The following is a 23939-nucleotide window of genomic DNA, read 5'->3' as shown; positions in this document are numbered from 1 at the left end:
TCTGAATTCAACATCGAGGTCACAAACATCTTTATAAACACGATCTTCCTAAAGACATCGGCAGCTGTTATCTCTAAGGTAATTTTTCTAATAATTTGTAACATAATTTCATTTTCTCTTACATTAATTTATGATTATAAAATTTAAATATCACCCCAACAAAATAAATAAAGACCGCAAAACCACACAGTCGACAGAGCACATGTTCGATTAAAAAACAAAGAACATATGGCACCGAAGAGTCGAAGCTCCCAGCATCTCCTAGATCCTCTGAACGGCCGCAATTTCGCAACTGGGCGCGTCAGATCATCTTCTTTACGGAACAGGAAAAAATTCGAGTGCTGAAAGACGCTCGGTCGGACGCGTGAGCGTGCAAACGCCGAGATTCCTCTCGTCCCCGGCGCTCGTCGAGCACGTGAAAAATAATGGGGGAGCTAAGGATGACCTAAATGCGCGTTAGCTCGCGTTTTATCCACGGAGATGGAAAGCAACCGAGCAACACAGCCAAGCTCGCTGCCGACCAGTTTCATTTTCTAGCTCAGATTTCGATTTCCCAGCCGCTCGGCGTCCGCGGCCGTTGAATAACGCATTCTGGAGCCTGCACAACGAGATCCAGGATCGAGGATTTCACCGCGTGCCGCGGGTTGCACAAGACCGTGCACCGGCACGAAAAAGAAAAATAGGCGAGCCAAGAGATCGGTGAAAAACGCCACGGTTTCTGCGTCGCAACAACGCGATCGACCTTGCGCAACCGGCCACCGTCTCTTCCAGCTTAGAAAAGAAAGGACGCAGTTGCGCGACGCTAATCGAGTAGCTCGCCGTGATAATCAAACAAAGACTCCTGAATCCAAGCTCGCGCGGACATCTTGCGCGTTCACACCTTCAGCTTCTCGACTATCGCAAGAGCGGACAACCGATTTCTCCGGAGCAAGAACCGTTCTTCTCCCGCAACGGGGACCACAGTTTCACAATTGCAGTCCGACCATTCCGATTTCCAGCGATCCGGAATTAGAAACGGAATCGAGCCAACCGTCGCGCGTCGGTTCGATCGACCGCGAAATCGAGAGCCGACTTCCGGCGCGAGAGAACTTATGCTGCCGATCTCCTGCGATACCTTTTCAATGATCGATCCCGGACTTTTTTCCCCCGGAGCAATTAGGCCGATCCACGATTCTTTTGCTCCCGGATATTCCGTCGGGATTGAACGAAAACTTTAGTCTCGAGAGCCAGCTTTCCTTTCCGGCAAAAAGAATCGATTCGAATTACCGATGCGACTCGCAGAAAATGCAGAGGGGAAAAGAGAACGCAATTCGAAACCGTTGTTCCGCAAAATCTGCGTGAACGAAATTGCATGCCGAACCCTATTCACATTGCAGATTTATTTCTGTCTGAAAGGGACTGCGAATTTTACGCGTTTGCGACAAGATTGAGTACACGAGAGTTAAGATAAGAAATTTCAAGTCTGTCAATGCTTTATGTTCGATCTATTGAGTCCACCTTTTGGACTTAATGAGGAAAGAATTTTTACGTTGCATGAGGATCCGAAGACCAATGAATTTAAAAAATCTGCCATTCATATAGGAGATTAATTTCTGTCTGCAATGGCCGGCGAATTTTACGCGTTTATGACAAGATTGAGTACACGAGACTTAAGATTAGAAATTTCAAGTCTGTCAATGCTTTATGCTTAATTTATTGAGTCCACATTTTGGACCTAATGAGAAAACAATTTTTACGTTGCCTGCTGATCCGCAGACCAATGAATTTTAAAAATTCAGGCTGCAATCGATGCACTGCGTGCATACAACAAATCTGCCATTCACATAGGAGATTAATCTTTGTCATCAATGGACGGCGAATTTTACGCGTTTATGGCAAGATTGAGTACACGAGACTTGAGATAAAAAATTTCAAGTCTGTCAATGCTTTATGTTCAATCTATTAAGTCCACATTTTGGACTCAATGAGGAAACAATCTTTATGTTGCATAATGATCCACAAACCAATGAATTTAAAATATCGAGGTTGCAATCGACGCATTGGCGTGCATACAACAAATCTGCCATTCCCATAGGAGAATAATTTCTGTCTGCAATGGACGGCGAATTTTACGCGTTTATGACAAGATTGAGTACACGAGACTAAAGATAAAAAATTTCAAGAGAAGATTAAGAAATTTCAAATCAGTCGATACTTTATGTTCAATCTATTAAGTCCACCTTTTGGACCTAATGAGAAACCAATTTTTACGTTGCATAATGATCCTCAAAACCAATGAATTTAAAATATCCAGGTTGCAATCGATGCATTGGCGTGCATACAACAAATCTGCCATTCACATAGGAGATTAATTTCTGTCTGCAATGGCCGGCGAATTTTGCGCGTTTATGACAAGATTGAGCACACGAGACTAAAGATAAAAAATTTCAAGAGAAGATTAAGAAATTTCAAATCAGTCAATACTTTATGTTCAATCTATTAAGTCCACCTTTTGGACCTAATGAGAAACCAATTTTTACGTTGCATAATGATCCACAAACCGATGAATTTAAAATATCCAGGTTGCAATCGACGCATTTGCGCGCATACAATAAATCTGTCACAGCGGGAAACACGCGTCACGTGGTTCTTAGAATTGATTTTTGGCTTTTCGATGGAAAGCGGGACCCCGTGGGTCGCGTCGACGTTCGCATAGAAGAAAGAGAGCGCGGCACACCGATGAGTTATGAAGCTCGTGGCTCGTTTATTATCGCAACGGCGGGGTTAATCACGCTCCGTCTAACGATTTCCTTGTTAAACCCCCGCGCTAGCTGATGATACCGGGATTCGTGTTATTCCGCGGTGCCTCGGACCGAGGCAAGATATAGCTGAATTCCGGGCTGCGCCTCCGCTTTCCACGGAAAATCGAGCAGAAAGGCCGAAAGAACGGGAACACTAGACGTGGCAATCTAGAACCCCGGCGTTTATTATCTTCGCTTATCTTCGCCGGCACCGGGGGGAGGGGGAGGAACGCGAATACCGCCGGGGAAGCCGCTTAATCGCCTCGATTAACATTTTCCTCGCTGCCAGTTTATCGCTTCTGTTGTTACCGTCGCTGTACCAGCTCGCTGCGAGCCACGAGCCTACGCGAAGGTCCACGTTTTACCAGCCAACAGCTTCTCTCGCTCCCCACAGTGATTTCTCTATATATGTCGCGGAGCCCTCGACGATAAACGCCGCGGAATTATCCCCCCTACCGCCTGGTATTCCCCGGAGCTCGGTATGTCTCCTGGACGATACATATATCGAGAATTCACTGTATTTGTCTGTATTTGGAACGCATTGTATCCGTCAAGTCCTTCATTATTATTCCTCGTGTCAATAACAAACAGATTGTTCGGAAAGTAATCTCGTTTTTTGTGAACAGAGGACGTGATTGTATTTTTTCGTTACCAACTTCACAATCACGCATCGTCATTACAGTAAATTCCCGATATAAGTCACTGCGAGCCTCGCGTTTAAAGGTCACTGGGACTACCCACACCATCACGGTAACCTATACATTTCCAGCGTGCACTGTGTATTTCAAATGGAACGCTCGGCGAGAACCATAGGTTTCGTCTAAATGTCACTGGCCAGAACCGCGCAAGTGACTTATATCGGAAATTCACTGTATATGTTTTGACAGCTGGTATAGCAAGGCTTGTTTGTGTGTTCTTGATTCTGCGCAACAGTTTTTGGTTGGTGCCCTATCGAATAAGGAAACTCGAAAGCAACATTTTCTGCGTATTTTACTCTTTTACTGCCAGGAAGGTGAAAGTGCTGTTCGAGCAAGAAAAAAATTATTATTTAAAATTCTTATATAAAAATTATTATTATTATCGAAGATGCACCACATTCTGGAGGGGCAGTTGAAGCTGATGAAGACCAAATTGGGTGATTAGGTAATTGTGTAGTTGGGTACTTTGCTATTTCACCAAAATGGAGAATATGCAACTAAATAAAATATTTATGCATTATAAGAAAATCGTCTTTTATTCTCACAAAAAAAAAAAAAATGGAATTACTTTCCCAACAACCTAATATTTTCAGCTTGTTAAAATTTAAAAATATCTGTGTAGCTCCCGCGTCTTGAAATTAACACTAAACCTCCCAATGCTCGGTCAAATAACCGTTTTTGAAATTTCGTTTAGGATTTCTTGTATACAACGTTACTGTAATAAATTGACTTTTCCTATAATATACATACAACCCATTTTTCAATATTCAGAACTGTCTTTATTGTTTACTTTCCGAAAAAGATTTCACAGCATGTCTTTCTATATTAAGATACATATTTTCTTTTGAAGCGGTCATTTCACCGCTCATGGTAGGATTAGGTATACATGAAACGTCGCTAGGCTTAGTGTTAATACAATTTAAAACTCCACAGTCTCCACCGTAGATCGACGAGTCTAGACGAACGATCGCGGCGGATGATCGCGCGAATAGAAGTTCGTTTTGTCTTCTAGACGGTGTGATCGGGAAACGAATTGGAGGTCTTATGAAACTTTTTTGGGACACTTCCCGTTGCCAAGTATCGCGCAGGCCGCTCTGAAATCCGCAGTCTCTTGACGAGGAGGTATTATTCGACGAGCGATCGTTCGCTCGGCGTTGCAATCCGGAAAGCTTCTTCGAGGTAACGGTCTTCGTGGTTTTTCGGCTGGCACGTGATTCGTTTCCGAAGCTCTCACCTTCCGGCGGTGCAGCCCGAAACGAGCGCCGCTGATCGATACGAAATGTACGTGTTTCGCGTTACGCGAGCCAACACCCTCGAAAATATTTTTAAACTCCAACAGCCAGTTTCCTCGATCGATCCTGCGCAACGTTCACCGACGATCCCTTTTCCTCGAACAGATCGGTAGGCGGCATCGATCGAATTTCAATTTCAGTTCCAGCGACAGCGGTAATCTCCTCGGAGGAAAAACTCGATCCAGCGTAAAGGCGATCGAGAATTCCTCAGGGACGCGTATGTGTGCAACAACGATCGTTGTTGATGTTATTAGCTATCGGCCAGAGACGATAATCACCCGGATTCTCCAACGTTCCCCGAGTCGTAATTACTCCGACCGATACGATACCATCGCTCGCTGATAATTCGTTACTAGTTCACCGTGTAATTCGAGCCTTTCCCCTAATTGCCAGGCCCTCCCACCTACCGCGAGCATAACAGTTACTCGTTTGCCTACTCTTGGGATCGGCCCTCCAAACGGTTTCGATAACCACTGGGCGAAACACCGAACGAAAGAGTTGCGGATCCTCTTAATTGGAGAGTTTTAATCTCTCGAAGTGAAACTTTGAAAGACGTCCTCGTAAGCTCTAATGATAATTAGTGAGGAAACATCGCGGAGTGTACAAGAGGTTTCGTTCAGCGACATTAACACTAAACCTACCAAGCAGTCACAGTGTTTGGTAAATATTGCCTTATAGAAATGGCAACCCTAAAATTTAGATTGTCCATAATTTGAATTTAAGAAATGCTTGGACACACAAATCTATTCCACTGTTTAATAGAAAATTGTGAAATAGAAAACCGGCCATTTTGACGAAGCACAGGACATGTAAAAGTGAAGCGTCTTATAGAAAGGAGAAGATTGAGTGTACTTAAACTTTGGAAGATTATAGTATGTGCCTAAATGAAGAAGTCAATTCAGTAATTTCCTATGAAAACGTTTTTATAATTATTGCGAAATAGAAAACCGGTCGTTTTGACCGTGGTAGGTTTAGTGTTAAAAGAGTCGTCGAGCTATGCAACAAATACTGGATGATTTTGGATGGAGAGTGTCGGAACGAAATTAAATAATTGTTACGGACAAATGGAAACGTAAAAATGTAATAACTATTGCAGGGACGGGGACTTTGTTCGGCAATATTAACAGAATCGTCGAGTATTGCAATAGGTATCAGTGCGATATGTGGCACTCGGATAATATTGAATAATAATTACAGTTAAATTCATATCTTATCTGAATACGATATGATATCTTACATCAATATGTCTTGTCCATTTGTAGTATTTGCCAAGCCTTCTTTTTTATAAGGCGTTCTAAAGTTATACTTGCCAGTATGTACCATTTATTACACCGATTGTGAAATTCTGTTCCGTGAAAACACATCTTGAAGAAGTTCTTCCAAGAAGTCAGAAACAACGTTCCCTCGCACAAAAGTATCGCGGGAACAGAGAATTTTTCTCGAGAGAAGTGCACAAGTTCGAAGACAATCTTTTTAACGTCAAAAGACAACTGTACATTTTATTCAAATTGTTATATTGTGTCACAATTAGGTATATGGATACGGCAGTGGATGCGAATATATAACACAGTAGTCTTACTTTCAAGTGTGTTTATGGTAGGAAGGTCCTAGGACGTCTGATTAGGTCAACGCGTGTGCGCTGTTCAGACGCGTGTCAGTATTGTGTTTCTAATTATCCAGATGTCGTTAGACAGGTATTACATTGATTTCTACCTTATCGATAACTTACAGTTACAAGTATATACAGGGTTATCCGTTTTTAAACGGCCAAACGTCAACCAGCTATAGAGGACCCCAAATGGAACAACTTTCACCCCTAACACTTTCTTTGATTCGAAGTTATTTCATTCAGTCTCCACGGCGTGCCCCATGTCAAAAAACCAAGATCCAAAGGTCACACAAAAAAGTTGACTTAATAAAAAAGATACCCCTATTTATTTTAAACCAAACAAAGGAAAAATCATCAAGATACATAATTGCAGTCCTAATATATTTAATCTTAAGTGAACGCAAAAAGTTACGGGTTTTTGCAATTATCTAAAAATCAAGACCGAATCGAAAAAAGTGTTAGGGGTGAAAGTTGTTTCATTTGGGGTCGTCTATAGCTGGTTGACGTTTGGCCGTTTAAAAACGGATGACCCTGTATATAACATATTGCAATAGTTCTGAATCCTTATTCCGACCAACTGAAGAATCATCTCGGTTAGCATGTATTTGTTTTCGGTTTTTCCGGTTAACGTATATTCTCCGAGGAAAATTATAGTTGCCGCGCGTCGAAGGTAAAATTAGTTTTCCCTTCGAACTTCTCGCCGCGTGTTCGCGGAACTTCCTCGGCCCGATTACGGGGTAAATAACAATTAGCGTGGTTCGCGTTCCCGATAACCGGGGGAAACGGTAATTAGGCGTGCTTGATCGTAAAATATGCCGAGTCGTCCCTCTCCCTGTTCGGGGGCTTACGATTCTTTCTTTTCTATTTTTTTTCCACCGGAAAACGGGAGAACGGAATAATCTCCGATCTTTCCGAGCGAGGGTGCTCGCGTGTCCCTCCGTCGGACAGTGAAACACGGTGCGAAAATGCTGGATGCTTCTACAATTTGTATGCAGAACAGGAGGAACGACTGAGAGGGAGCGGAAAGCATTTCCCGGCGCAAACAATGCCTCGGTTCTGCCCGTTACAGAGTTTCCTTTGTGCTGGAACTGAGGCCAAAACACTCTTAACGCATGCGCATATACTGTTTATTCGCATAAAAAAAGAAATAACAATACAAAATCTGTTTTTATCCTCCGGGATACACACACTCATTAGTAGATGAGGCTGAAGCATTTGCGATGCAAAGTGACTAGGAAGAATTGAAGACGTTAAAAGCATGGAAAATTGTTTAGAAAGACTGTGTATCTTTGTCTTCCGCGACAGTCAGTGTACAGTCGTTTCAAATAATTTTTTTTTTTTTGGTACATTCACTGTACATTTATTGCCAAGTGAAGTACATACAGCCTTCTGAAACAATTTCTTTGATCGCGTTATATGCGAGCCATTTTCTGTGTATCTTTGTCTTCCGCGACGGTAACAGTACAGTCGTTTCAAATAATTTCTTTTTGATACATTCACTGTACATTTATTGCCAACTGAAGTACATACTGCCTTTTTAAACAATTTCTTTGATCGGGTTATGTGCGAGCCATTTTCTGTGTATCTTTGTCTTCCGCGACAGTAAGTGGGCAGTCGTTTTAAATAATTTTTTTTTGGTACATTCACTGTACATTTATTGCTAACTGAAATATGTACAGCCTTTTGAAACAATTTCTTTGATCGCGTTATGTGCGAGTCATTTTCTGTGTATCTTTGTCTTCCGCGACGGTAACAGTACAGTCGTTTCAAATAATTTTTCTTTGGTACATTCACTGTACATTTATTGCCAACTGAAGTACACACAGCATTTTTAAACAATTTCTTTGACCGCGTCATGTGCGAGCCATTTTCTGTGTATCTTTGTCTTCCGCGACAGTAAGTGGGCAGTCGTTGTAAATAATTTTATTTTGGTACATTCACTGTACATTTATTGCCAACTGAAATATATACTGGCTTTTTAAACAATTTCTTTGATCACGTTATGTGGGAGTCATTTTCTAAAATTATGATGGAAAGAAAGAAATTTCTGTCTGGCTCCTGTGTGTCGCAAATGGTGAAATAAATTTTCAGTTTGCAGAAAGGTGCACAGGTAATTAGTAATGTTTTCGCAGAAACATGTGGAACTTCATTTTCTCGAAATTCCAACCGGACCATTTTCTAGTGTTGCTTTTAGCAACTTTATCGTTATAATAAGGCAGTTTAACCCTTTGCACTCGAAGCTATTTTAACTCCAAAATGAAACATTTCTTCCGACCTAGAATATTGCCCTTCTATATATCATGTTGATATACATGTCGACGTTGATATCATGTTGATATTGCTGATTAACTTTGGTACGAAACATTTTTCTGTCCGACCATCCGAAGGGGCTGAAAAATCCTGTATTGGTTTACTAGAATCAAGTTTCTACGTCTGTATTCTTCAGTTCGATAGTTTCACGATGGACCAACATCGGGCAACGATCATTAACGTAATTAACAAGCGTTCCGGACTGGTTTTTCGAGGCTTCTGGGGAAGATAATTACCTTGATTTTCAATTGGCGAATGTTTGATGGCGTCGTGCGACGGAAATGGGTCGCGGACTGGATGGTCCCGAGTGAACGGAGGGATTATTTCAATTCCGGCTCCTTATCCGACTATCTCGAGGAACACGGGGGTGTAAATTGGCCGGTCTCCAAGATAGCTACCTCGTCAGCGTTCGGGAAAGGGTGTGGAAGTCGAGCCGAGTCCCGGATATACATTCAACCCTTATCAGTCGTTTCGCTCTGCGAGCAGGGCGGAGAGCCCGAGAACGGGCCAGAGAACGGTGCGCCGTTTTTCGCGGACTTTTCCAGATTCCGTTTATCGCAATTGGCCATCGGTCGCGAACTTCGGGGCCCGTATTACACGCGTCGACGAGAATCCCTTCGAGCGGCAGCCTTTTTCGCGCAGTCAGCCGCGAACAATCCTATTCCCGAGCCCCGTCGATTTATCGTCGATGCCACGGCTTGAAACCGCTCCGAAAATAACCGTTTCAAACACTTGTATAAAGCCTCCGACTCGTACAGACTTCGTAGAACCTTTAGCCTAAATAACTCTGTCCTTTCTTCATGATTAAACGCACGGAACGTCCATTGAACGTTACCCAACGAAACGGGAAACGTGACGTAAACAACGCGCTCCTACCTCGAGGCACATTGTTTCAGGGTAAAATCTTTACGTGATGTTCAGGAAAACTGGTTTTGCGTACCGAGGTTGCAGTCTTTTGTTGTTGCTGCTGCTGCTCGAAGTAACAGGAGTCTTTGACTCCCTAATAGTCTTGATAAGCTGGACCTAATACTATGTTCACATATATACGATATAAGTCAGCGCGAGCCTCGCGTTTAAAGGTCACTGGGACTACCCGCACCGTCACCGATGGTAACCTATACATTTCCAGCCTGCACTGTGTATTTCAAACGCAACGCTCGGCGAGAACCACGGATTTCGTCTAAGTGTCACTCGTCAGAACCGCGCAAGTGACTCATATCGGAAATTCACTGGTGACCCAAATGCCTAGGCGATAAAAGTCCAAGAACTATCTCCACTGCCGCAGAGTATACTCTGTGGCTCGGCGTGGATCAAAGAATAGTATCTCCTGACCCATACATGTCCCTGGGTAGATCCGTGTTTTGGACATATATCGCGTAAACACCGTACATCGAAGCTCTTACATTTGCGACTTTAAATCGCACCATTCGCTCTATAAATGTGTGCGCAAAGTTCGCAAAACAACTAAGCACGCTAAGCAATGCACTTTGCAAATGCAAAGCAACTAAGCACGCTAAGCACTGCACTTTGCAAATGCAAAGCAACTAAGCACGCTAAGCAATGCACTTTGCAAATGCAAAGCAACTAAGCACGCTGAGCAATGCACTTTGCGAATTCAAAGTGAACTAAGTGATCAATAAGATACTCGGATACTAAGATACTGAGTGATTAACTCAGTGATTAATTTTCCGGGAGCAATTGTGGATCCCTCGGGTCTCTAGCGACCCAGTGTTAGCCGGACGAAGTGTCACCTGGCACGAGGCAGTCCTCCGACCGAAAATTCCTACACTTTGTCAAAACTCGAGCGGAAGTGACCGGTGCCAGGAGCTCATTCGAAGCGTAGTGGCAGGACGTATGCCAGATTCCATTGTCTTTCTCGGCCGCTCGCGCATCTCACGGCCGAGGCCGCTGCCACCGAACAGACAAACACTGTCTTCGTTCCTAACACCTCGTCAACGTGTCGCACACGTGCACGCTCGAGGAAGTCGCGGGCGAGTGCGAGCCGAGCGTACGCGTTGACATCGTCGTGAGAAACGAGGGTGCGTGCGAATCTCGGCGAAAGATAAACACGGCCGTTTTGCCGCGTTAATTAGACCAGAAGCACAATTGCGCGGAAAAGAGAATCCCCGAGATTCGATCGCGGGCCTGAGAAACCCGCGAGGATCGATACCATTGTACTCGAGACTCATTTTATCTATTCCCTGCGGTCTGAATATTTTAAATTAGCGACGGTGAATAGAAATTTATTCGTTCGGGAATAAACTAAATCGTTGCGCCAGATGCGCACTTCATTATGAAATAATTGATGATAATTCTTATCGCTAGACTGCGGATTTTATGCATTTGTGATAAATATGAGGAGGTGTAATTCAGAACAAAATTAGATTAACACTGGGTTTACGGAGCACTAAAAATGACTATTTTACATTAGTTTATAAAAATAACACGAATGTATCGATCAAAGTTCGTAGCCATTTTTTAAATAATATGTACCCAAAGAAATCAATTTGTTAAATAATCGCTCATGGATGCATTTTTACAATCTCAGTATTCGCAATTTAAAAATATTAGAATCCGTCATTTTGACGGGTCCCGTAAATCTAGTGTTAAACATTTCTTTTTGATTAAACATAATCAACTTTTATTTCACCCCAGTTTGTTGCAATTCAGACAGAAAGTTTTTGTTTCGCATAAAGGTCCGCAGTTTATTTACCACATTATTAGTCCGCGGATCTTCAAGCAAAATAAAAGAATTTAATGAAAATCTTCTCTTTCGTTAGAAAGTTGAAAACAATAGAACACGCCTCGCATCGGACACTCACACATTACACACATTTATAAAATTGTCAAAGAACCGCCAAAAGTTTGCGAATCTTGCAATGTCCTATTATCCGTCGAACATATATCACTTGAATGTCCAACTTTTCCACCGCATCGATCAACCTTCAGCTTACCTAACATTCTAAGTGAATGCCTCATTACCGAAAAAAAAACATTGTTCGTGTTCTTATCTGCTAAAAAGCAATGATTTATATAACAAAATCTAACCTGACTACCTCATACGTCAACCGATAAATAGGAAAATTATGCAATGCACTGCTGAAAAATTTCATGAGCTCTTCCGTGGTCGCTAATGACCAGTAGTTGACGCGACCTTATTAAATCAATATAAAAAAAAAAAGAAGAAAAGCAACAGTCCTCGAATTTTTCTGTCTTTTCGATTTGACTTTCTCATTTTTGTCATAAATATATAAAATCCATTACTTACAGATATTATTTACAGGGTAAGGGACCCCCAATTACTGTAGGGGTACCAATTACAGTGCCTACACTAATTATACTTACTTTTAGAGCATAGTGAATACTAAAAAAAAAAAAGAGATATATAACATATGTATTAACTGATTTTAATGAAAAAATTTAATATCTCTTTTTTAGTGTTCACTATGCTCTAGAAGCAAGTATAATTAATACAGTAATTGGTACCCCTAAAATTGGGTCCCTTACCCAAGACATTTTCGAAAATCTGTTACAGCAGAAAACATAAACGCATAAAATCGTCAGTCTGTTCGTAACAAAAGGTCCCAGTATGTATTAACTGATTGTAATGAAAAAATTTAATATCTCTCTTTTAATATTCACTGTGCTCTAGAAGCAAGTATAATTAATACAGTAATTGGTACCCCCCACAATTGGGTCCCTTACCCAAGACATTTTCGAAAATCTGTTACAGCAGAAAACACGAACGCATAAAACTGATTTTAATGAAAAAATTTAACATCTCTCTTTTAATATTCACTGTGCTCTAGAAGCAAGTATAATTAATACAGTAATTGGTACCCCGACAATTGGGTCCCTTACCCAAGATATTTTCGAACTTCTGTTACAGCAGAAAACACAAACGCATAAAATCGTCAGTCTATTCGAAACAAAAGGTCCCAGTATGTATCAACTGATTTTAACGAAAAAATTTAATATCTCTCTTTCAATATTCACCGTGCTCTAGAAGCAAGTATAATTAATACAGTAATTGGTACCCCCACAATTGGGTCCCTTACGATATTTTCGAACTTCTGTTACAGCAGAACATAAACGCATAAAATCGTCAGTCTATTCCTAACAAAAGGTGCCGGTAGATCCGCTAACATCCGCTATAGACATTCCGAGTTGCGATCGTTTAGTATCTCGCTGTTAATTATCGTAGCAACGGGTCGGTTTCGGCGGAGCTTTCCGAGCACGATACAGGTATGAATACCATACCGGATTTAGGTTCGTGATTTCGAAAGGCATTTCTGTCCGGTTATCCCCGGATCGATCGATCGAAAGCGGGGCGTTGGTAGGTAGCGCCGCCGTTTCGTTCGCGCATGCATAGCAGGGCAGTAAATTTGGTTTGTCGCGGGCCGTTCGACTCGTTAAACGATTCGCGCCATTCACCGAATCCCCGTCGGCCGCCGAAAATATAGATATAGACCGGGTTATTGCTATAAATACCGGGCGCGACGGGTCGCAGAGCGGCAACGGAAATTCGCGCAACACGGTTGCCCTCGCGTTCGATATCAGTTTTGCGGTTGCAGCGCGTCAACGTGTTACGCTGCGGTTATGCCGAATGCGATTTTCGAGAGCACGCGACACGTTTCGCCCGGGTCCCGTCTCGATCCTCGTTTCGATACGTTTCGATACGCGCACGTTGATTGACACCGGGTCAACGGCGATCGCCGGCTATCGAACAGCTTAATCACGATCATCGCAACACGAACCGCGCCGAATCTCAATTTCCCCCGTCCACGAATTCGCCAATTCTAATTTCATTTTCAATTCCAATCCTTCCACCATCGTGTTAATCCTTTGCACTCGAGGCTGCTCTAACGAAACCATTTTTAACGTTAAGAATACACTACCGTCCATAAGTATTTGGACACCTTTTCAAGCGGAATAACATTTTTAAAATTGGTCCGAATGACTTGAATCTTTTTCTAGATGTTAGATCAGCTAGTTTGCTAGGGAATGACTGAGCAAACATTTTTTTAGATTGCAATTGGTTGGAATGACGAAAAAATGATGATTTCTCAACGCTTTTATCTGAGCCTATAACGATCATTTAAAAAATGCGTTTTGCTGATTTCGGTAGCTTACGTGCATACTGAAAATTTCATCAAAATCGGTCAACATTGCAATCAGCTACAAACGTTTCAAGATGAGAGTTTGAGGGCGAAATTCCCTGGCAAGGTCGAAAATCTGCGACTTTCACCCTTAAACTCTTAGCCGTGTTATGTTTTTTTCTTTTTTATTGAAGCTCTTTAGACCCTTAAATGGGCCCATTTCGCTTTACAATGTGGTATTACAATTTAACAGGTTAGTATTACAATATTACAAGATGTAATTATTATTTAAATCGATAATTTACAATCTCTAAAATACAAGTGAATATAACTACCGTGTTATGTTTCACGTCTTATGTTTAGTTTCATTTTTTTTTCTCTTTGGAGAAAACATAGGCAAACATAGGCATGATATTTATTATAAACTATCTTTTTTCCCATGAAATTCTGAACGATGAAGAATCGCAAAATAAAAGTAAGGGGTTAACAAGCGTTTGGATCTTTCGGATCTATGGAACATTCGGAAAGTTTGGATCGCACGGGAACGAGATTGCACGGAGAGTTGCAACCAGTGGAGCTGCACCTTTAGAAAGTTGGCACGCTGCATAAGTGCAGGGCATAAGTGCCCTGACGTGACGCGCAGCGTATCTTTGCGATACCACACACACACACACACATACACACACACGCACACACAAACACCTGGCGACGAATCGATCGCGTGTCCGGAGAACACCGCACCAAAGAGCCGCATTTCGTTCAACCGGATGCGACCGGATCGTTATCGGGACGCAGCTTTCGGCCAAGCTCATACTTTCGTTTTGTCGCCTCTCTCATTTGAATATATCCTGCGGGAAACAATGCAATGAAATGCACCAGACCGAAGATATCAGGCGTCTCGGTAGCCTGCGCCCGCTTTCCGCTGAATCCGCCCGCAAAAATCGGATATTCGGTGCGCCGGTACTTTTTCGCGAGACCGCTTCCGCGCCGAGATTATGCGAGTTTTCGACGCTGACGTTGCACGGCGTAGAATTTCAGATCTCGAAACAAAGGCGCACGTGTCCCCATCTTTTTAATGCCACCAGATTTTTCTTGAATAGCACACAAAACCGGAAGGTCGTTAATCATTATTTTCGACTTTTCTGGACGATTAAAACATATATTTTTATTGACCCTCGGATTCTTACAACTGACAATTTTTATTTTGCATAAAGCTGCGCAGTCTAATAATCTCTTTGCTAAAGTCAGCGATTTTGATTTTACGGACGTTGATAAATGGTTTCATAATGTTTCCTAGAATGAGGGTTCGACCTTTCAATCTTCAGTAAAGTAAAATCCACCGTCATCAATTCTAACTTTATTTGTTTATAACTTTGCAATAAAGCGTTTCTGAGCAAACTCCAAATAACATTTTTTTCTTATTTCCACTTGTAGGATATGCTCCCCAAGTTTGTCCATTAAAACCCGGGACACCCTGTATTATTTCCGACTTTCCCAGATAATTAAAACATACATTTTCCTTGATCCTCAGATTCCCACAATCGACGATTTTTATTTAGCATACAGGTGCGCAGTCTAACAATCTCTCTGCTAAACCGAAGCTAATGATTCGTTGGCGATCTTGATGTCGGTAATAAATGGTTTTACATTTTCTAGAATGATGATTCGAGGGAAGTGATGGTTTGTCGTCACTTCCTGTTCGAAGGGCGCAGAGAGCCTCTACCTGAGCGTGTTCCTAATGCAGGTGCACAGAAGTCTCTAGGGAACCTGGAAAACCAGTGTCTTCTGTATTGAGAAAATTTTCTGAGTCTTTCTACCAAAGTATTTGGCACCGGAATGGTCGCGAGGACTTTCCAGTCGTTCGGTCAAGCTTCGAAGTTTATCGCGAGAATTCCCGTGAACGACATGACCCGAGTAATCAGTGCTCGCCGATGTCGCGTTACATTCCGTTATCCGCGTATCTGGTCTAATTGAGAAAAGTCCTATTGACTCGCGGGCCTTGTTCACGTCGACGACTGAACAGAAGGAGGAAGGGGGAGGGAGAAAGAGAAGAAGACAAAGGAACGGGACAAACAGAGCAGGAGAGAGGGGGGGGGGGAGAGTGAGAGAGAGGGAGAGGGAGAGGGAGATCCGTGCGCGCGTGGCGTCATTCACTCGGCAACGGTTTGGATCGACGTCGATCCTCGGCTCTGAGCTCGCGGCCGGTCACCTCGGACTCAGTCTTCGCCGAGACGCTGCGCGCTTCGGGTTCGTGTCAGCTCCGTGTTACTCTTCGTGTTCGACAGCGAGCTCGCGCCGTGTCGCCCGATTCCCGAACGATTTGCGAACCGGGATAGAGCGGTTCGGCAACGTCCAGAGACTTTGATGATTCCGAATGATTCTAAAGTCTGAAGAGCTCGCTGAAGTTTCGGATAAGTTCGGAACGTTCGGAGACGTTGGAGAGGTCGAGGTCATCGTAGAAGCTTCGACCTATCCCAGAGCCAAGAGCGTTCGGAGACTTTGAAATTTCCGACACGTTTAGGGTCTGTTTGGAGGGTTTGGAGAGTTTGAAGTTTTGGAGAAGTTCGGGATACCTCGGCTGTTTGAAGTCATTGGAGAGTTTGGAGGGCTCTCGCAGTCGTTGGAGAAGATTTGGAGCCAGATTTTGGACATTTTGAGACTTTCGGGACGGTTGAAGAGTTCGCAGACGTTCGAGGAGTTTGGAGCGATTGGATCCGTTGGAGAATTTGGAGGATTCTTGGTCATTGGAGAAGTTTTGCAGCGCTCGGACCGATTGAAGCTTTTGAAACGTTCGGAACGGTTGGAGCACTTGCCGAGTTTGGAGCCGTCGCAGAAGTTTGGAGCCATTGGAGAGGTTCAATCTTTTGAAACATTTGGAAAGTTTGGAGTTGTTGGAGAGTTTGTGGCCGTTGGAGAAACTTGGAGACTTTGGAGAGTTTGTGGTCATTGGATGAACTTGGAGACTTTGGAGAGTTTGTGGTTATTGGAGAAATTTGGAGACTTTAGAGAGTTCACAGTCTTTGCAAAAGTTTGGAGACTTTGGAGAGTTCGCAGGCCTTGCAAAAGTTTGAAACGTTTGGAGTCGCCGGAGCTCCTGGAGCATTCAAAGCTTTTGAAACATTTATGACGTTTGGAGCGTTTGGAGTCTCCGCAGCAATTTAGAGCGTTTGGAGTATTCTGAACCTTTGGAGCGTTTGGAGAATTTAGAGCGTTTGGAACCATTTGGTTGAAGCTTGCGAAACCGTTTGATCGTTTGGAGCATTCCGATCCTTTGGATCATTTGAAGAACTTGAAACCATTGGAGAGTTTGAAGCTTGTGAAACGTTTGGAGCATTCGGATCCTTTGGATCTGTTGAAGAGCTTGGAGCACTTGGACATTGGAGAGTTTGAATCTTGTGAAACGTTTGGAGCATTCAGATCATTTGGAGCATTTGGAACCATAGGCGAGTTTGAATCTTATGAAACGTTTGGAGCGTTTGGATGCACCGAAGAGTGGAGAATTTAAAGCGTTTGGAACCATTGCATGATTGAAGCTCGCGAACCCGTTGGATAGTTTGCAGCATTCGGATCCTTTGGATCTATTGAAGAGCTTAGAGCACGTGGAACCATAGGAGAGTTTGAATCTTGTGAAACGTTTGGAGCATTCGGAGACTTTGGAGCGTTTGGATGCACCGAAGAGTGGAGAATTTGGAGCGTTTGGAACCATTGCATGATTGAAGCTCGCGAACCCGTTGGATAGTTTGCAGCATTCGGATCCTTTGGATCTGTTGAAGAGCTTAGAGCACGTGGAACCATAGGAGAGTTTGAATCTTGTGAAACGTTTGGAGCATTCAGAGACTTTGGAGCGTTTGGATGCACAGAAGAGTTCGGGACTACTGAAGAGGTTGAATCATTCGAAGAATCTGCAGCTTTCGAGAAGTTCGAAGCCGTTGAAGGGAAGCTTTCCGAGCGTTTGGATGAATTGGTAAGTTTGAACCTTTTCGTAGAGTTCGTACCTTTCTCGGCCTGTTTTGTCAGCCGTCGAGTGAACGGTGTCCGGCGAGCGCGAGCGAGGAGAAGGGCCACGCCGGCAAACCGGTTGCGTTGAGAAGGTCAGTTACTGGATCGGTGTCAGGAAACGCCGTGTCCGAAGCCGGTTCGAAGGGCTGCCCTGCCAGAAAGAGGACTCCCTCTCGCTCGCGTCCGTAAATACGTACGTGTTGCTCGAGGGGAACTAGTCGGGGACCAGTTCGCGTCCGAAGACCCGGGAACGCATACATATATATACGTATACGTATACATATTCCGGTGGACCCGTCGAAGGCCAAGGTTACCGAGCTTTCTTTCACCATCGAATATCGTCCGGAGTGGAAAACGGACCACGAAGAGACGCGAGGGAACAAGAAGGGAGGCGAAGCGGTAGCACGTGGCCGAACAACACGGAAGAACTGTGCTCTGAACTACCGAGGAACCGGCTCTTTCCGTTCTCCTTCTATCCTCTCCGCTGGAAAGAGCACGGGGAAAGTGGGAACGGTGAGTGTGCGTTGCGTAACCACGAGGGGATGTCGATTCGAGGGGGACTTGGGATTAGCTATGCACCTACCGGCGTTCCTTTTTTCCCTCGGCGGACACCTGCCTGGAATAAATTCGAGGTACCTCGGAGCGAGCAGGCTCTCGCTCCGCTCTACGTCTAGCTTCGGAGCCGGGTTTCGTCGGTTCGGTCTGGTAGCTACGCGGAATCCTGCGGCTATGGCTGCCTGTTGCGAACCACAACTGCTCCGCCTAACTGTTTAACCCTTCACACGCGAGAATTACTTTGTAGCCTGGCTTCTGATCAGTCGAATTTAGCTGGCCTCCCCGTGAAACTTTATGCGCCCAAGAGCTAAATATGGGCATCGAACAAAGGAGATGTCGCGTTTAACACTTTGAACGCCAAACTAGAAACCCGAAAAATTCCATAAAATCAAAGTGAGTTATTTAATGAAATAAAAATTGCAGAAAATTAAATGTACGATACTGGGAGTAATCCTCCAACTTTCTTGCATGTTACAGATCCTAATTAAGTTTAGTACAATAAATATATCAATTCGGTCAGCCACGTATGGCTGACGTGGCGTTCAACGTGTTAACGAAAATTTGTCTTGATATAATTTTAGAATAATCGTTTCGAAGTTGGCGGCGCGCTACACACAAAACAAATTTGAACCCCGGTTCTAGGGGTTTGGTCTACAGGGGAAGATTGAATCTGTATTAATATTTATTATTTTTAATATTTGTTTGTCAGTCGACGAACCGCGAAACGTTGTTGCGGTTCGCGAGGTGTCGCGCGATTTCGTCGCGAGAAGAAAGTGTAAACACGCGGATTCGCAGCGACATTGAGAGGGGCTTTGTACTGCGACACTATACTGGCACAGGCTGGAGGCTACGGCTAATTATTATAAGCGGCTGTTAGGGTCCCGAGGCTGTCCCATGGTGAGCCGTTTCTATAAAATAGGTGGAGTTAATTCAATTAGATTCTTTCGCAAGCTGGTACAGCGTTTACTCGATACTTGTTCAAAACACGGGTCTGATCACGGACATATATCGCGCAGGAGATACTATTCTTTTATCCACGCGACTTTACACTTCTCGGCGAGGACTCTCGAGCTTCTTGGCCACTCACGGGGTATATCGACAGTGGGGATACTTCTGGGACTTTTATCGGCTAAGCATTTGCGACATATATGGAGTAACTGTACTTACTTGATTGAGATAGACTGACCACTGTCCGATCTCATTTGTTAACACTAGATCGCTGGAGCGTGTCAATTTCACGCATTTATGATTTCATTGCTATACAGGGTGGTCCACGCAATTGTTTCAAGTCATAACTCCGTTATAGAGTTTCAAGTCATAACTCCGTTATAGAGTTTCAAGTCATAACTCCGCAATTAACGATTGCATCATTTCTTTAAGTAGAAATGCATATTTTTTTTTCACAGATCGATTCTTCCGTTCATTCTACGTAAAAAATGATTAGGGTACCATGGCAAAAAAATTATTAGATCTCGAGAGATATTTTCAAAAAATGTCATACATTTTCCTGTATTTCGTGAAATACAGCTACACTTTTTCAAAATTTTAGTTTTCGTACTCGAGTTACGATACGCGAATGAAGAAAGAAAATAATACGATATAAAATAAAAGTAGAATAATAATAGAATAAAAATACAAAATAGTAAAAGTCTGCCGAATATGCTCCTTGTAACTTTCACGTTTCGATGCTCTCTGTTCAGTTCACAAGACTTTACCGATTTGAATTCGTGAGAAGACGTCTAGGCATCTCCTTCGGTTATGATTTTATTTATTTTACAGTGATAGTAGATAAGACGGTGTAAGAAAATCCGAGGTTCTGGACCGCTTCGGATACCAATCAGGCAAATAAACACCGCGAGAACTGCCGATAGGCGAGCGAGAACTGTAAACACTTTGAAGTGCCGTAAAGCAGTCCCTGGACAGCACTTTTCGGCTAAAATCATACCACACTGCCTCACCTTTCGTTTGTAACGACTTTATAGTTTTGGAATTGAGTCTTTGAAAGAATACTGTTACAAAAAGATATAAATCGTTCTACCGGTCAAACGACCGGTCGCGGTAGGTAAGACAGACCACAAATTTTTCTCAGAAAATAAACAATCAAAAAAGAAGTGAATATTGAAAAATGTATTATACGCATATTTTAGGAAAAGTCGTGAAGTTTAAAGGCGATTCAATTACGTTGTATATAAGAAATTCTAATCGAAATTTTAAAAACGGTCATTTGACCGGTCCCGGTAGGAATAGTGTTAAAAAAAAAAAAACGTGTACGCGCTATAAACGCATAAAGATTTCGCAGTCGAGGAATATTATTCGATACAATGTATCGAATAATGATATTATTCGAGGAATATTATATTCGATCAATTCTGCGGACACATTTCGACGGCTGGTGATTTGGGAGAAGAGATTCGCGAGGTGGTCAGATGAAACAATAATTGTCGTATACAAGTTAATCGCGTCGCTTGTCTGGTGAACCCGAGTTGACAGCCGGGTCGTACCGTCGCGTCGTAAATCGTAAACGCCCCCGAGAACTGTCATGTGTGCGCGGCAACGTGCCGCTACCGGTGTTTGCATGCCTGATAACAACGCGCCATGTACCGAAAAGACTTTTATCTGCGGGTTCTCGCTGTTTTATACGACCGCGAATCATTTGTGCACGTGGAACGAACGTTGAAGACACTGGTGATCAAACAACTGGGCGGGTCGAAAACCAGGCTGAAATTTACGCAACTGTGTCGCCGGTGATAGAGAGCCTCGTTTTGTCCCCGTGTTTGCTCAAGTGTCGTCTATTGGCTGACGTAAATGATCGCGCAATTAGCTCGTTTATCTTCGCCGCGTGATACACCGGAATTACCATAACTCACGGCTGTGTCCCCGTGGGCTGGAAATCCGATTTTTCTGGCCGAAATTATTTCTGCTCAAGATTTTAGGTTACGGCATGGTAGGTCGTACTCGTCTCGACACCGAATATTATAAAGTCTAACATATATATATATTAAGATTTGAAAAATTCAGGTGACAGTTTCCTGGAAAAGAAAATCCTTTTTCGGAATTTTCTACGTTGAAATTTGTGGAGAAGTTAATACCGATTTGTTGGGAATTTTCAAATGCAGAATGTGAATTTTGCAATCTCCGACAAATCGGTATTAACTTCACAAATTTCAGCGTAGAAAATTTCGGAAATAGATTTTCTACGTTGAAATTTGTGAAGTTAATACCGCTTCGTTGGGAATTTTCAAAAGCAGAATGTGAATTTTGCAATCTCCAACAAATCGGTATTAACTTCTCCACAAATTTCAGCGTAGAAAATTTGGAAAATAGATTTTCTACGTTGCAATTTGTGAAGTTAATACCGATTCGTTGGAAATTTTCAAAAGCAGAATGTGAATTTTGCAATTTCCAACAAATCGGTATTAACTTCACAAATTTTAACGTAAAAAATTTCGAAAAAAGATTCTCTTTCTAGGAAACTGAGGTCACCTGAATTTTCAAAAGCAGAATTTTACAAACTGGTTTCCACCGTTCCAGGCCGCCGTGTGCAACGTGTCTCGTGTGATCGATTGCGCATACAATCTCGAAAATCGATCGCTGTGTTCGTCAGCGTTTTCTGCGATCGACATTTCGTCACGTGGTGATCGACACTGCTTCTGGTCGACCTTCGGAAGTAATTAACGATACGATGCCATCGAGGATCGTAAAAACCCGCAATCGCTTTTTCCGATTTATAGCGGGCGCGCGCATGCTGTTATGCTAACGATGTTTTCGAGAGCGCGCAACCGAAGGTCGTTCTCTCGAAATTAGAATTTCTCGAGACGCACGCGGATCAACCGGGAATCGAAGAATCTGGTTACAGTCAGTTTTCATTTATCTACCCAGCTTGTTTAAACGTTCCCAGAACCGTTCCGCTCGCGAATTCGCCGGAGAGCTTCCGGTTTGCGGAGTTTCAGCGTTTTATTTGTCCTTCGGCCCCGTGAGTATCTCTCGTTTGTTTCTCTTCGGTCCTGATTCGCAAATCCTGCGGTTTAAATCGTGGCGGCCATGTTGCGAATTTCTTTTTTCGCTGGTCAGACTGACGGAAAGGTTTCCGGGCAAATGGCGTAACTTTCGCGGTTTTTTAATAAAGATGTATGTACACTAAACGGGACTATAGTGTGCGTAAAATGTGTCACAATATGCTACAATGTATTTCGTCTTTTACTAATTCAGTGGAAAATTTTTCGCAACGACTCCGGTCAAGCTGCACGTCACAGTGTGCCCCAAAGAATATTTTTAATTCTATTAACCCTTATAGAATGGCTACAAAAATTGTATCATTATACAAAATATTTTTTGTCAGGTCCCATTACATTGTACATTTTCCGTTTTCACGAATACAGTAGGGTAAGGTACCCAATTACTGTGGAGGCACCAAACACTGTGCCCATATTATTTTAAAGCTAATTTTTAAAGCATAATGAATATTAAAAAACACTGTGAAGCGCCACTAAAAATTGCTGTATCATTATTCAAGATATGTTTTACGTTACTAAACTTGTTTGTGTTTAACAAATCACTAAACATTTCAGTATTGTACGAGTGCACCATTTTCGTGTGTATAACATGAAGGGAAATATATAGGAGGGAAATGTTTTAAGTTCGAAGAAATGTTTCGTTTTGCAGTTAAAATGGCTTCGAGTGCTAGGAGTTAATAGAGTTAAAATATTTTTCACCGTTTTAAATTTATTTGTATTTAATAAATCACAAAACATTTCAATATTGTACGAGTAAATCGCACCATTTTCGTGTGTACAACATGAAGAGAAATATATAGGAGGGAAATATGTTTTAGGTTCGAAGAAATGTTTCGTTTTGCAGTTAAAATGGCTTCGAGTGCAAAGTGTCAATAGAGTCAAAATATTTTTCACCTTATTAAATTTATTTGTATTTAATAAATTACTAAAAATTTCACTATTGTACGAGTGCACCATTTTCGTGTGTATAATACAGAGAGAAATATATAGGAGGGAAATGTTCTAGGTTCGAAGAAATGTTTCCTTTAGGAGTTAAAATGGCTTCGAGTGCAAGGAGTTAATAGAGTCAAAATATTTTTCACCTTATTAAATTTGTTTGCATTTAGCAAATCACAAAACATTTCAATATTGTACGAGTAAATCGCACCATTTTCGTGTGTATAACATGAAGAGAAATATGTAGGAGGGAAATGTTCTAGGTTCGAAGAAATGGAGTTAGGAGTTAAATGACTTTAGGAGTTAAAATGGCTAAGTGCAAAGGGTTAATAGAGTCAATTAGCCATTGTGGCACAATTTACCGTAGTATCGATGTTGAACGATGACTTTTCGCGATTGTTATTCGCGTTTGTTGTAGAGCGCGACGCATCGATCGCGACTCGCGTCCGCGAGCACAGAGAAAAAGAGTATCGACGGAAGCTTTAGGGATTCCGAATTAATCCATCGCGTTACGAAGCCCTTGCTCGACTCGTCATTAGTCTCTTTGCGGTCTGTTTCATCCGTTGTCGAGCGGCGTCCTTCGCGTCGAGCGATTCCATCGGATTAATTCGATTACTTCGACTGGGCTCGACTGGGATCGGCTTGGGC

General features: G+C 42.7%; 1 protein-coding gene and 1 long non-coding RNA gene across 4 annotated transcripts in view; one reads left to right on the top strand and one right to left on the bottom strand.

Annotated features, from left to right (window-relative positions):
• Nucleotides 1-23939, top strand: part of LOC143359880 (beta-1,4-N-acetylgalactosaminyltransferase bre-4) — a 72962-nt gene that overhangs the window by 2561 nt on the left and 46462 nt on the right. The window contains exon 1 of one of the 3 annotated variants that reach the window (XM_076798211.1): nucleotides 17158-17752. The exons of 1 other annotated variant lie outside the window; for it this stretch is intronic. The gene's annotated coding sequence lies outside the window, so the exon portion shown is untranslated. Of the gene's footprint in view, nucleotides 1-17157; nucleotides 17753-22200; nucleotides 22316-23939 lie in introns of those variants that run through there. One more of the 3 variants, XM_076798213.1, reaches the window with a different exon arrangement.
• On the bottom strand, nucleotides 16661-17362 carry LOC143359892 (uncharacterized). Its single transcript, XR_013083181.1, has 2 exons — nucleotides 17254-17362; nucleotides 16661-17129 (listed from the first exon to the last, which is right to left on the bottom strand). It is a non-coding gene; the product is annotated as an uncharacterized LOC143359892 (long non-coding RNA).

Source organism: Halictus rubicundus, chromosome 12, assembly GCF_050948215.1.
Source record: "Halictus rubicundus isolate RS-2024b chromosome 12, iyHalRubi1_principal, whole genome shotgun sequence".
Lineage (NCBI taxonomy): Eukaryota > Metazoa > Arthropoda > Insecta > Hymenoptera > Halictidae > Halictus > Halictus rubicundus.
Note: the sequence above shows the minus strand (reverse complement) of the source record. Positions and strands in the feature narration are given on the sequence as shown.